The 13,377-nt window shown below is 36.2% G+C and overlaps 1 long non-coding RNA gene across 3 annotated transcripts; it reads left to right on the top strand.

Moving 5' to 3' along the window:
• The first annotated feature begins 6,093 nt into the window (after nucleotides 1-6,093).
• Nucleotides 6,094-11,410, top strand: LOC137053445 (uncharacterized). Of its 3 annotated transcripts, none has more exons than XR_010899946.1 (5): nucleotides 6,094-7,265; nucleotides 7,373-7,432; nucleotides 7,538-7,675; nucleotides 7,857-7,973; nucleotides 11,030-11,410. It is a non-coding gene; the product is annotated as an uncharacterized lncRNA (long non-coding RNA). The 3 variants fall into 3 exon arrangements; XR_010899947.1 differs by lacking the exon at nucleotides 11,030-11,410 and having other exon boundaries at nucleotides 6,094-7,096; nucleotides 7,205-7,265; nucleotides 7,857-8,614; XR_010899945.1 differs by lacking the exon at nucleotides 11,030-11,410 and having other exon boundaries at nucleotides 7,857-8,614.
• The last annotated feature ends 1,967 nt before the right edge of the window (nucleotides 11,411-13,377 follow it).

Genomic DNA, 13,377 nt, shown 5'->3' with positions numbered 1-13,377 from the left:
AAAAGTTCAAATCTGAGATGTACAAAGGGTAAAACTTGTAAGAGTAATATCTAAACATTATATTAATTACTTCATGTTGTTGTGCCAAATTTAAGGGTAAAAAGTGTTAATCTGTGATCGGCAAAGTGATCTTAACCTATATGCGCCCGTGATCGATTGCTTTTGTCTTCGACCCCTTTTCTCCGGGGAAATCGCAGTCTTTTCCTCATAACACTAAAGTGTCCAGTAAGGAAACAGCAATATCACTCTTGTGATTATTTCTCCCCTTTTTCAGCGGTGTAACATTAGCCGTATGGATTACTTTTATGATTGATAGATGCACTTTTATAGCCTAGAAATCTAGACGCACCCTAGTGGCAGCAAATCTAATCTGCCCAGTGTCGTCTCGTCTAGCAACATAGTCTCACCCCTACTCGTCAAATGTTGCCGAACGGTCAAGGGACCCTGACGTCAGCTGTTGACGCACAGGGTACCCCTAAATCGCCATTTTTCGACGTACTGGGTAATCCACTGATTTCAATGAGAAACCTAGGACGTCATAAACAGACGTGTTGGGCATGTGAATGTTATCGTCATGATGGAATTTATTGGGTTATAATTTTTCCATTATGGCATGTTGGAGTGTGATTCTCAATTTAATCAGCCAGCACAATTGTATTTACATTTATTTACGCTATGATACACGTTTGAAACAGTAGTCAAACCCCACCCCGCCCTAAACCTACCCATTTGCGTATTATATGATATAAAACACAGACTGTAACAGACAACAGGCACACTTTATTGAAAAAGTCCAACTATTCCGAGGCCAAACGATTGAATAGGGCTTGGGCGTCATGACGTCATTACTTGGCGTGGCGGCCATGTTGATGGCATCCTTTACTACTCGGACTACTGTGCACTGTTTATAGACGTACTCCCTCTCAGTCGTGTGTCTTAATTTGATTATTTTGGCGTTATTTCAACTATGGTAAACCGTTGCTGCATTTTGGGGTGTAACAGCGCAACACATAATCACCATGGGAAATGTCGAAAATGGATTAACTTTCCACCGCTTTCATGCTTGGAGGCGCAACCACGGACAAGAAGTAATAACAGTACGATGTGCAAAAAGCAAGAATTGTCACACAATCAGATGTTTTTTAGTGTTTATTTGCAAGTAGTGCAACCTGAGAACACAGAAATGTGGAATGCTTCAAGGTAAAAGGTTACAAATAAAAAATGAACACAGAAAACGGAGTGCAATTTCTTGCACTTTATATAACGGAGTGCACTTTATATAACAATAATAAATACACGTTTTAAAAAAATTAATTATTTCAATAATATATAAGCAAATAAATAGGTATCTATAAAATAACAACAAAAGATACAGAAATGGAGGAAGTGCAAATTATAAATATAGTAAACAATAACATTGCAATAACAAATAAAAACGGAGGCAGAGCAATTTCTTATATAATAAAAATAATAATAATAATAATATATACGTTTCGGTTAGACTTTATTTCGATTGTACGCTTTAAACATTCTACTACCTATGTACGTTTTCAACAGCATGTCAACTAACACTGATTAGAGTATTAGTAGACTGTAGGTTATGGTTATATGTGTTGGGGTTCGGGTTAGTAGAATAAGTTGAATTGTAGTTGCAAAGTTACTTATAGTCAGTAGAATGTCTGTTGGGGACCAACAAAAAAAAGTTTTCGTCGTCGTCGGTGCTCCGCTCTTTCTTTGGAAATGCATGTGGATGCATTGTTTTTTTTTTTTTTTTTATTGTTCTTCTACTACAAATGCCACGTTGGAACTACACTAGTAATTATTATTAAATATTAACAACTGTTTAAAGGTCTATAGCACATCACGTGACAGTGTTAAATTACCCTATTAGCAAGGTGTGTTTATTTAGAAAGCAAAGAAATGCAAAGCCTCAGTGGAGATGATGACAGATACAATGCAGTGACTGAACATGATCGATAACGACAAGCAGAAAATACTTTATATCAAATATTAGGACATAATATGTATGACTACTCACCAGCATGTGGCACACGTGATCTGATGCCAAACATCGCGATGTGTTCTGAATGAGACTTCTTCAGTGCGATTTCATACCGATAGAATTGCCGTCTAATGTTGACGCCAAAGGTTTCCCACTGAAAGCAATTGGGTTCCCAGTTCGTCCATCGCGTGACGCCGAGGGGTCTACCTGTGGCGTCTTCAGTGTGACGCCGGGGCGCGAGGCGCGGCTAGAGACGGTGATTGCTTTTGGGTCTTTTCTTCACACAATTCAATCGTTTGGCCTCGGAATAGTTGGACTTTTTCAATAAAGTGTGCCTGTTGTCTGTTACAGTCTGTGTTTTATATCATATAATACGCAAATGGGTAGGTTTAGGGCGGGGTGGGGTTTGACTACTGTTTCAAACGTGTATCATAGCGTAAATAAATGTAAATACAATTGTGCTGGCTGATTAAATTGAGAATCACACTCCAACATGTCATAGTGGAAAAATTATAACCCAATAAATTCCATCATGACGATAACATTCACATGCCCAACACGTCTGTATATGACGCCCTAGGTTTCTCATTGAAATCAGTGGATTACCCAGTACGTCGAAAAATGGCGATTTAGGGGTACCCTGTGCGTCAACAGCTGACGTCAGGGTCCCTTGACCGTTCGGCAACATTTGACGAGTAGGGGTGAGACTGTGTTGCGTCTAGCAACTCTCAATACCCTTCTGAGCTGTAAATGCCAAACTCTTGTCGGGCCAATCACATCGTGTATAGAGTCGGTGGGCGGGGCCACAATGATGACGGCCGAGTTTGCGTGCTTCTAGTAAACACAGAAACTGGTGAACGGCGGTCTTTCGAATCAGCTTTGTCCGCGATTCTGTAAGACTTGGAGTTAAGCTTTTCTCTGAGAAAAGAACAAAGAACGGCACTGAAGTCATTCTTAAAAAGGGAAGATGTGTTCGGAGTTTTGCCGACCGGATAAGGCGAATGTTTAATATGTCAACGAGCTCCGCTTCACGTTGCTCTGGTTGGTGTAGCGCTATCCTATCGCGTGCAGAGGGAGTTTGAAAGACAACCGTTTATCCCGCTCCTCGGATTGAGCCCTGTCTATGGTGAGTTTCCAGACCAAACATCTTGATGTGGGTCTGGCTTGTCAGGCTAGCACTTTGATGGACATCAAAACTTCACATTCACTGCTATTATAAAGCTTGAAAGTTAGGACATTTTTAATATAACTCTAATTGTAGTCATCTGAAAGAATAATGTCATATACACCTGTATGATGACTTGAGAGTGAGTAAATCATGGGCTAATTTTTATTTTTGGGTGAACTATCCCTTTATGTAATGTAAGAATATTTAATGTACTTCATACTTTATTCAAACATTATTTTATGAAACTTCAAGAGTGAAAGTTTTGATAAAAGTATTGGTAAAATAATTATCCTGTGAGCTACAGGCTGTAGCAAAAAAATTATCTTTGAATAATATTTTTTCAAAATTACATTTAACCAATACTTTCATCAGACACCTGACAGAGAATTTTAGACCTTAACAAAACTTAAAAACAAACAAACAAACAAACAAACAAACAAAAAAGTCTTACATGTTGTATGTCTTAAATGTTACAACAAAAATCATCAAAAATGTCTTAAATGTTGCATTTTCCAGTTTTCTTCATCTGTTTATGTGGTCACAGATCTTGTCATCTTTTGTAGAAAGCAATTATTAAATTAATGACCAACCACAATATCTTGGAAATCTGAAGAGCTTTAAGCAGTTCTCGACTTTTTCTCTGTACAAAAGAGGAGTATCTTCTTTGTGGATCAGTAGGAGTAATAAAGCAGCGTTCAGTTCAAATCATGATTTCATGATCCTTCAAATCATTCTAGCTTTAATTAAAAATACTGAATTAAAACTCCAAAATTTCAATATTAAAACCTTCACACTTAAAACTTCTAAAACTAATGTACTCCAGAAAGACGCATATTCACATTCACGTCTTCTTAAATAGTTTGTCCCTTCAGTCATGATTGTATCTTGTGACCCTCCCAATGCAAATGAAATCCTGTCTGTTTGTTTAGTATTTATGTGCTTCTGATCGGATCTGGAGCGTCACACTTTCAAGATGAAGAATGTACTCTGTTTGCTGCTGCTCTCCTTCAGCATATACCGTGAGTTCTCATGAGAAACATTTGTATTATCAATTCTAATACATATTTCAAATGAAATCTGTCTTTTTCAATCTTCCTTTAGGTACACAATGTCAAAATATGGAGTCCATTGAAAGCACAGTTCTGAAAAAGCCTGGAGAAACTCTGACTCTGTCCTGTAGAGGATAAGGGTTCAGCTTTGGCTGTTGTAGCATGCACTGGATCAGACAACAAGCTGGAAAACCACTTGTTTGGATTGGACGCGTTTATAGCGATGGCAGTAGCCATGACTCCGCAGAATCCTTCAATAGACGAACTGAAATCACTAGAGATAATTCAAAGAATATGGCATATCTGAAACTGTCTGGCCTGACAGCAGAAGACTCAGCCACATATTACTGTGCAAAACAAACACAGTGACACAAAGTTCTTGCACAGTTGAACAAAAACCACATTGAGTGTTTCATCTCGTCACTAGAGTTCAACAGGTGGCAGCAGAGAATGAAAAATCCACAAAATACAGCCCAAAGAGAAGATAAACCATCATCACTGATGAAGTCATTCTTAAAAAAGGAAGATGTGTTCGTTTTGATGAGTTTTGCCGACCGGATACGGCGAATGTTTAATATGTCAACGAGCTCCGCTTCACGTTGCTCTGGTTGGTGTAGCTCTATCCTATCACGTGCAGAGGGAGTTTGAAAGACAACCGTTTATCCCGCCCCTCGGATTGAGCCCTGTCTATGGTGAGTTTCCAGACCAAACATCTTGATGTGGGTCTGGCTTGTCAGGCAAGCACTTTTATGGACATAAAAACTTCACATTCACTGCTATTATAAAGCTTGAAAGTTAACACAGCATTAATATTGTTTGTCACATGAAGAAAAAGATGAAGATGAACTGAAGACTGTATACAAATACTCACATGGTTTATTAAAATAAAAAGGTAGTCAAGACAGGCATAACGAAGTGAACAGAAAGCAACTAAGGCCTATTCCACATGTTCACGGGTATTTTTATAACCAGAGTTATAAAATATATAAAAATAAAAAATAAATTTATAACCAGCGTTTGCATGTGGACGAACAGCCAAACCGTGTAGAAAAAGCTGCGGTTTTGAAAATACCCGTGTTCGTGTGGACAGGGCCTAAATACATGGGTGAGGAACTAAATGACAAACAGCTGTGATGAATAAATCTCCATGGTTACTGATGAGTGGAGGGAAAATCAATGTGCCATGAATGAAAACAAACTAAAGGTCAATGAAAATGAAAACGAATTGAACATTAGTGTAACAAATACAGCCTATTATATTACCGTTACATTTACAGTGAAATACACTACACTCTAATATTACACAGCGCAAAGGCCCATCTTACTGCTTTACTACAGCAAATATTTTTTGATATGTAGATTTGTGGAAGTGGCGACATTTTACAGTGACAAACTAAAAAAGTATGTTTGACTCTTTTAAGAGTCTTTAAGTGAAAGCGACTCTGGGACTGAAGGGCACACTGTAAAAAATTTTTTTGCGATTTTGTTATTTCAACAAATTTTTTTCAGTAGAGATAACTAGATTGTCCAGACAACAAGGCATTTTAAGTTTTCTTGTCCTCAACTAGACTGAAAGTTAACTGAACAAGTATAATTGTTGTTTTAACTCAAAAACATATGTTGAAATAACTAAACTAGATTTTCTGTTGAATGAACAAGTATAATTGTTGTTTTAACTTAAAAACATAAGTTGAACTGTTCTGGATTTTACTCCAATTATACTTTAGTCTATTTATTTAACTACAGTAAACTAAACTTAATCTACTATGTGCAGCTGATTTATATACAACACTCTAATTATATAGATATGAGCACATTTATTTAACTTACCGTATTTAATACGTAGCCTACCATTCCACACCATATAAACCAACCCTGCGTCCCAATTCGCATACTATCCATCCTAAATAGTATTCGAAAATAGAATTAGTATGTCCCAAATCGTAGTATGTTGAAAAGAGTATTCCAAAGATTCCCGGATGGTTTACTATTTCCGGTCCGAATTCACAGTATGGATCGATGGGCACTCTAACGGCTGATATTGCCCACAACCCACTGCGAGTTGGACGAGGATTCGATTAGAACTACAAACGCGGATAAAAAGCGTTAATAAACTACAAACATGACGGATGTGCGAGTTCGACGGTTAAGTAGAGAAGTTTAGATAAAGGGGTTTGAGTGACCAACTATCAATATTTAACCTGACAAAAATATATTTATTCAGTGTTGTCCACATTATATTTCACCTGCAGCAGCATTGTGAACTTTTGTAATGACACGTTTGGCCATAACTTTTAAGTGCATCATTATATTTAAACTTCAAACACATGAGGAGAGTCTCTGCATTAAAGATCCACAAATGGCAGATCAACGAGCGGCTACATTTCTCTCCGATACGGTAGGAGATTAAACTGAATGTGAAGGATTTGAACTGTGACGAATCTGACGATGATTGACAGAGCAGATAAACGGTGACGGGATGCACGTAACTAAGCGACAGAGTCCGTTAAAGATGGCGAAGTAGTATGTCCCGAAACTTGCATACTTTTCTGCTACACACTCAAAAGTATATACTTTTTCTTCACAAAAAGAGTACATACTTTTAGGACGTAGTATAAGTAGGCGAATTGGGACGCAGCACAAGTCTTAATTCAAGGAGTCAATGAGTAAAGAGTTTTTGTATTAACACGGCTAGTGAAAACAGCGCCATCTGGCGGAGAGGATAATTATGTACATCCAGGAAATGCACGTGCTGTATGCGCGCGCCCCCGTATCCCCTCCCCCACCGACTGACAGACCAGACGCCATTTCCATTCAATCGCAATGCTGAGCAAATGAGTAGTGTTTACACCGGCATAGTGTTTTATCTCATTAACAGTATGAAGTTTATAACATTATATTGTGGTAGGATGGTATGTGTGTGTGTGTGTGTGTCCGTGCGTGCGCACCTAAACTTAGAGATATCTTCTTTGACTCGCGGTGCAGAGCGGAGGATAGAAACAGGCGACTGAGGCGAGAGAACTTTTTTACAGGGAAATATTATAAAGTAAGTGTTTTATCTCATTTACCATTTTTTTTCATAATTTATTGATTTATACCAATATGTAACTTATATGCTGTGCGCGTTTAAACGAGCCAAAATTTTTCTTTCAGGGGACATGACTCACCGTGCAGTGCAGACATGGAGTTTACTTTTAACCAAGATAACACAAAGTAAGTTACGTGTTTAACCTCATCTACAAAGTGTATTTATGACATTATATTGTTTTATAATTATATTTGTGTGTGTGTGTGTGTGTGTGTGTGTTGTGCTCCCAGAGCTGTTGAAATACAGAGTTCCTAACGTTACACGCTTTTACCTCGCGGGGTTCATGGAGCTCTCAACAACTCGCGCCGTCTATTTGTTCGAATGGTTGGAGGTGGACAGCAGTTTCACTATATTTGCTGCAATTTCTGGTAAATATTAACTTTATGAATTTAAATAATATCAAATTGTGAAATTTGAAGTATTCAGCCCTAATTAAATCACATTGAGTCATTGTACAGTGTAAACATTGCAACATGTTGTCAATAAGCCTATAAAATGTTTTTTTTTTTGTTTTTTTTTTTATGTTTTTATCTATTGCTCCTTGACAAGAAACTGAACTGGTTTACGGATCGGATGAAACTACATCTCGCTTCACTGCATGGTCTCTCTCTCAGATCGCCATCAGATACAGATAAGTTTCATGAAACTCCTTGAAAATTATTAAATGTGAGTTTGAATCGATACAGGTAAAATAAATAACTATTAAAGGGTATGTTCACCCAAAAAGGAAAATTACCTCATGATTTACTCACCCTCAAGCCATACTAGGTGTATTCCAGACGAATACAATCAGAGTTATATTTAAAAAAAATCTAAAGCATTATAAATGGCAGTGAATGGCAGTCCAAATTTTTAAGCCCAGAAAAAAGTGCATCCATCCATTGTAAAAGTAATCCACATGGCTCCAGGGGGGTTAATAAAGACATTCTGATGTGAATCGATGGGTTTGTAATGTAAAAAGTTATAATGTAAAATATGTAGCTTCTGGCGGGACGGCCTTCCGTATTAAAGTTACGGAAAAAGTGTAACTGGCACGGCGATGTCGTCGGATGTAGAGGGGAAGGAAAACGCAACTGGCGCAGCGACGGCATCGGACATGGTGTAAAAAAAACGTAATTGCCGCGACGATGACGTCGGACGTGGCGTAAACCTTTTGAACTTCGAGAGACATTACACTTATTTTGTAAGTTGAGGGCGGTCCGCCAGAAGCCTTTATTAACCCCCTGGAGCCTTCTGGATTATTTTTATAATGGATACAGGGCTTGACATTAAGCATGTTCATGTGCTTGTCCGGAAAAAAGTTTGATATTTTGTGTTTTAAATATAATTTATTCTGAAGCAATATGCTGACCAGTATTCAATCAGCTTTGACATATTTAAATCTGCATATTTGTGAATTTTTTAATTATTATTTTTTACCTTATATAAAGGGCATTTCCCCTCTAATCTTATTAAATATAGGCTATGCTTCAGGTTTCATTTTATATTGTAAAATTTGATCTATACATTAATTTAAAATAAGACACTATAAGGGCTGTTACCAATCACATTAAATAATTTACACTGAAAAATTTAATTTGCATTAAATAATGTTTTGAAATTTGTATTTTTGGATAGACCAATAATGTTTAAACATCAAACCAAACCTCCAGTAGGTGGTAGCAGGTGGCCATTTTAATGAGTGAGTCATTGAGTCGTTCATTCAAACGATTCATTCAAACGCTGAATCGTTCAGTAACACACATGTTGCTGTGACTTGTTGCGGTTCTGCTGTGAATGATTTTCACTGCTGAAATAGAACAAAACATTAAATATTGCTTCTTAAATGTAAGTGACTTTAAGGGAATGTTAATTTAAGTGAATGTTAATTAATTGTTTTGCTATGAACTGTCATATGAAGTCAGTGTCATTTTCAGTCGTGGTGGTATTCAGGAAAACAGGTCAAGTGTTGTAATGTCTTCTCTAGAGGCTGCACAAGTGTCAACAGCGCGACCTTGTTATCGTCAGTTCATTATATATTATTATCCACTATCAATCGCCACTTACACTAAATTAATGCAATCATTCTTGCATTTTGGTGATTCGCTAGCTATTTTTTGTTTTAATCAGGTCCATCGGGCAAGTAAAATTCTCTTTCACTTGTCCCTTCGAAAAATCCACAAGCGTTAATGTCGAGCCCTGGGATAGATGCACTTTTTTTCTGGGCTTCAAAATTTTGGCAGCCATTCACTGCCATTTATAATTTTTGGATTAGCCAGAACTTTTTTTAATATAACTGATTCAGGGCTCGACATTAACGCTTGTCAGGGACAAGTGAAAGAGAATTTTACTTGCCCGATGGACAAGGGCCTGATTAAAACAAAAAATAAACTAACGTTAGTGAATCACCAAAATCCAAGAATGATTGTGCATTAATTTAGTGTAAGTGGCGATTGATAGTGGATAATAATATATGATGAAATGACGATAACAAGTTTGCGCTGTTGACACTCGTGCAGCCTCTCGAGGAGAAATTACAACACTAGAGCCATTTAAGCTGTTTCCTGAATACAATCACGACAGAAAGTGACTCTGATTTCATATGACGGTTCCATAAACATTACATTAACATTCACTTAGTCACTTACATTTTAGATGCAATATTGAGTGTGTTTGTTCTATTTCAGCAGCGAAAATCGTTCACAGCAGAACCGTAACGCGTCTCACAGCAACTGAACGATTCAGTGTTTGAATGAATCGTTTGAATGAACGAATCAATGGCTCACTCATTAAGACGGCCACCTGCTGCCACCTACTGGAGGTTTAGTTTCATGTTTAAACATACTTTCTAACATTTGTATTTGTCTATTCAAAACTACAAATCTCAAAACATTATTTAATGTAGTTGTGATTTTTCAGTGTAAATTATTTTATTTGATTGGTAACAGCCCTTATATTGTCTTATTTTAATGTAATGTATTGATCAAATTTAACAATATAGAATGAAACCTGAAGCAGAGCCTTTATTTAATAAGATTAGGGGGAAAATTCCCTTTATAAAAGGTAAAAATATCCTACATTTCAAATGATTCAATATTTTTTTTTTAAATCACAAATACGCATATTTAAATATGTCAAAGCTGATTGAACACTGGGGAGAATATTGCTTCAGAATAAATTATATTTACAACGCACACACGCACGGAAAAACAAAAAAATATCGAACTTTTTTCCGGACAAGCACATTTTTTATTTGGCCAAGTTTGAATGAACGATATGAAACAAAAATGTAATACACCTAGGATGGCTTGAGGGTGAGTAAATCATGGGCTAATTCTCACTTTTGGGTGAACTAACCCTTTAATATGACAGTGGTTTTAAATGTTGTTTTTGTTGCTTTTTTGCATTTGAATATTGCACTTTACTAGTAGATACAGCATGAAATAAACATGTATGAACATCAGAGAATATGTTTAAAGATACAGTACAATGTATGAAATCTGTATTGTCTCATGTAATCGCAGTGTTTCAACTGCGCAAACGTTAATAAAGGTCAATAAATAGCTTTTAAGCAATGTCATGTCACATTTACCTCAGAAAAAATATTCTGTCAGCTAGAAAAAGTATATTTACTATATTGCATAGTTATTGTATTGCTGTTCTTTAGTATTTAATGTATGTTTGAATAAATATTTTATGACAGCACCACTTAAAATTTGTATCTGTGTCTCATTTTTTTCCAGCCAGATGATGATGAGAGAGACATTGTTCATGGGGTTAATTTAGGGCATCTTGACCATGAGTGAGGACATCAGACATGATAGTGCCTTCCCAGATGATGTTGTGGATGTGGATGTCATACTAGACGGAGATTGGGGTCATGGATCTAGAAGATGCCCTAAATGCCTTTGCCACACTGTTTGGGCTCGAGCTATGAGGTTATCCAACTTTTTATTTTTATTTATTTTTAATCTAGGTTTAATGGTTGGGGAGAGCTGCAAAGCTGAAAAAAATGCAGTGAGGTAACACTGATGCATATGTGCTGTTTATGCTCATTGATAAATGTACTGAAGCTTGAGAGCTTACACATTGTTAATTAAAATGAACTTAAATTAAGTTTAAATTAAAATTAAATTAAAATGGTATAAAGCCAAATCAGAGGTGTTTAACAGTCTGTGCCGTTTCTTTTTGCAATTTTCTGAAGAAAGGACATTTCAGACATTTCATTTTCTTTTGTGTGGTTGTTTTTGGTGTTTGTTTTTGCAATAAATATCAATGTGTACTGATATGTGTTGCTGTGATTTTAATTTGCTATAGGTTTTATTCTAAATCAAATGTAATTTACAAATCAATATAGTAATGCAATTAATACTTATTAAAGCAGCTTTGCAACCAACTGAAGTGAAGTTATGATGACTAGAACATTTAAGTTCAGAAAACTAAAGTGAAGTTATGATGACTAGAACATTTAAGTTCAGAAAACTAAAGTGAAGTTATGATGACTAGAACATTTAAGTTCAGAAAACTAAAGTGAAGTTATGATGACTAGAACATTTAAGTTCAGAAAACTGAAGGGGAAGTTTTTATAACTAAATAGAATTAGTTCAGATAACTTATCCAAATAAGTAAGAGAAACTTAAAAAAACCAATGCAAAAAGATAACAAAATATATTAAGTTAAGTCAACAAATAATTTTTTACAGTGCAGAATATAATAAATATCAGCATCTTACTGTGCAGGAGAGAGAATACAGTTAAAACTACAAGCAGTTCTGTTAAATTTTTTTTTTTTAAAATTTAAAAATTTAAAATTCCTCTACCATGGGATTATAAAACTGCATATGAAACCAAACTAAAATTATTATTTTTTCTGAGTAAGATTTTAAGTCTGCTTTATTATTACAGTCAAAAGTGAGGCCTTTACACTCTAATGCGGGAACAGAACCGTACAACTGACACTAATGCTATTGTTGCTTGTTGCTGCCACTTTTATGTCTGTACTGGAAAATAAAAGCAATACATATACACCATAACAAATATTTTTTTTAGCATGCAGAGTTGATCAGTAACTGTTTATGTAAATCATCAGTTGCATATTTAAACAGCAGACATGAGTCAGTTTATACATTCATCTGATCACTAGAGGGAGGAGAGAATCACTTCAGATCATTCAAACACACCATGATCTCTTCATCTTTAGTGTTGCTTCTAGCAGTAATATCCTGTAAGTTTAGTCTACTTTTCTGTCTGATACATCATTTTGTTGCTAAAAATCAGGTTATCTGTCTTTAATCTTCATGCTATTTTACTATCTGTTATTATTTCATTTGATACAGGTGTTCATTCATATGAACTCACTCAGCCTGCGTCTCTGACTGTCCGTCCTGATGCCACTCTAACTATCGACTGTAAAGTCTCCTATTCAGTTACTAGCTATCATACAGGCTGGATTCGTCAGCCTGCAGGAAAAGCTCTGGAGTGGATTGGAGTCATCTGGTATGATGGAAGCTTCGCCTATAAGGATTCTCTGAAAAGCAAGTTCAGCATCTCCAGAGACACGTCCACTAACACAATAACACTGCAAGGAAAGAATATGCAAGCTCAAGACACAGCTGTGTATTATTGTGCCAGACAATCACAGTGACAGACGCCAACAGACTCCCTGTACAAAAACATCATACCATTGTACAAATTAGGGTATTCATAATTTTTTCCTTCAAAAGTTTTATATCGACAGATAACAGATTTACAGAACAACAGATTTACAGAACAACAGATTTACAGATTAAGTATTTCAATGAAGACAATACAATCAATAATCTCTTCCATCTGTCACATTGGCTTTGCTTTCTTTAAGATTGCCAATAAGACAGACTCAAAGAAAAGTTTAAAATATTTGTATGGTTTTGCCTGTTGGTGAAAAAAGTTTTGACAGTATTTATAGTTTACCCAGTGTTACTGTTTCAACAGCACATATCTGTGTCAGTCATTGACCTGAAGCACTTCATCTTTTATCTGTGCGAGTTGCCGTATTGGCTAAACACCAATAGATGGCAGTAATGAATTACTTGAATTGCTCTTATCTCATATTT

This window comes from Pseudorasbora parva, chromosome 2 (assembly GCF_024679245.1).
Source record: "Pseudorasbora parva isolate DD20220531a chromosome 2, ASM2467924v1, whole genome shotgun sequence".
NCBI lineage: Eukaryota > Metazoa > Chordata > Actinopteri > Cypriniformes > Gobionidae > Pseudorasbora > Pseudorasbora parva.
Note: the sequence above shows the minus strand (reverse complement) of the source record. Positions and strands in the feature narration are given on the sequence as shown.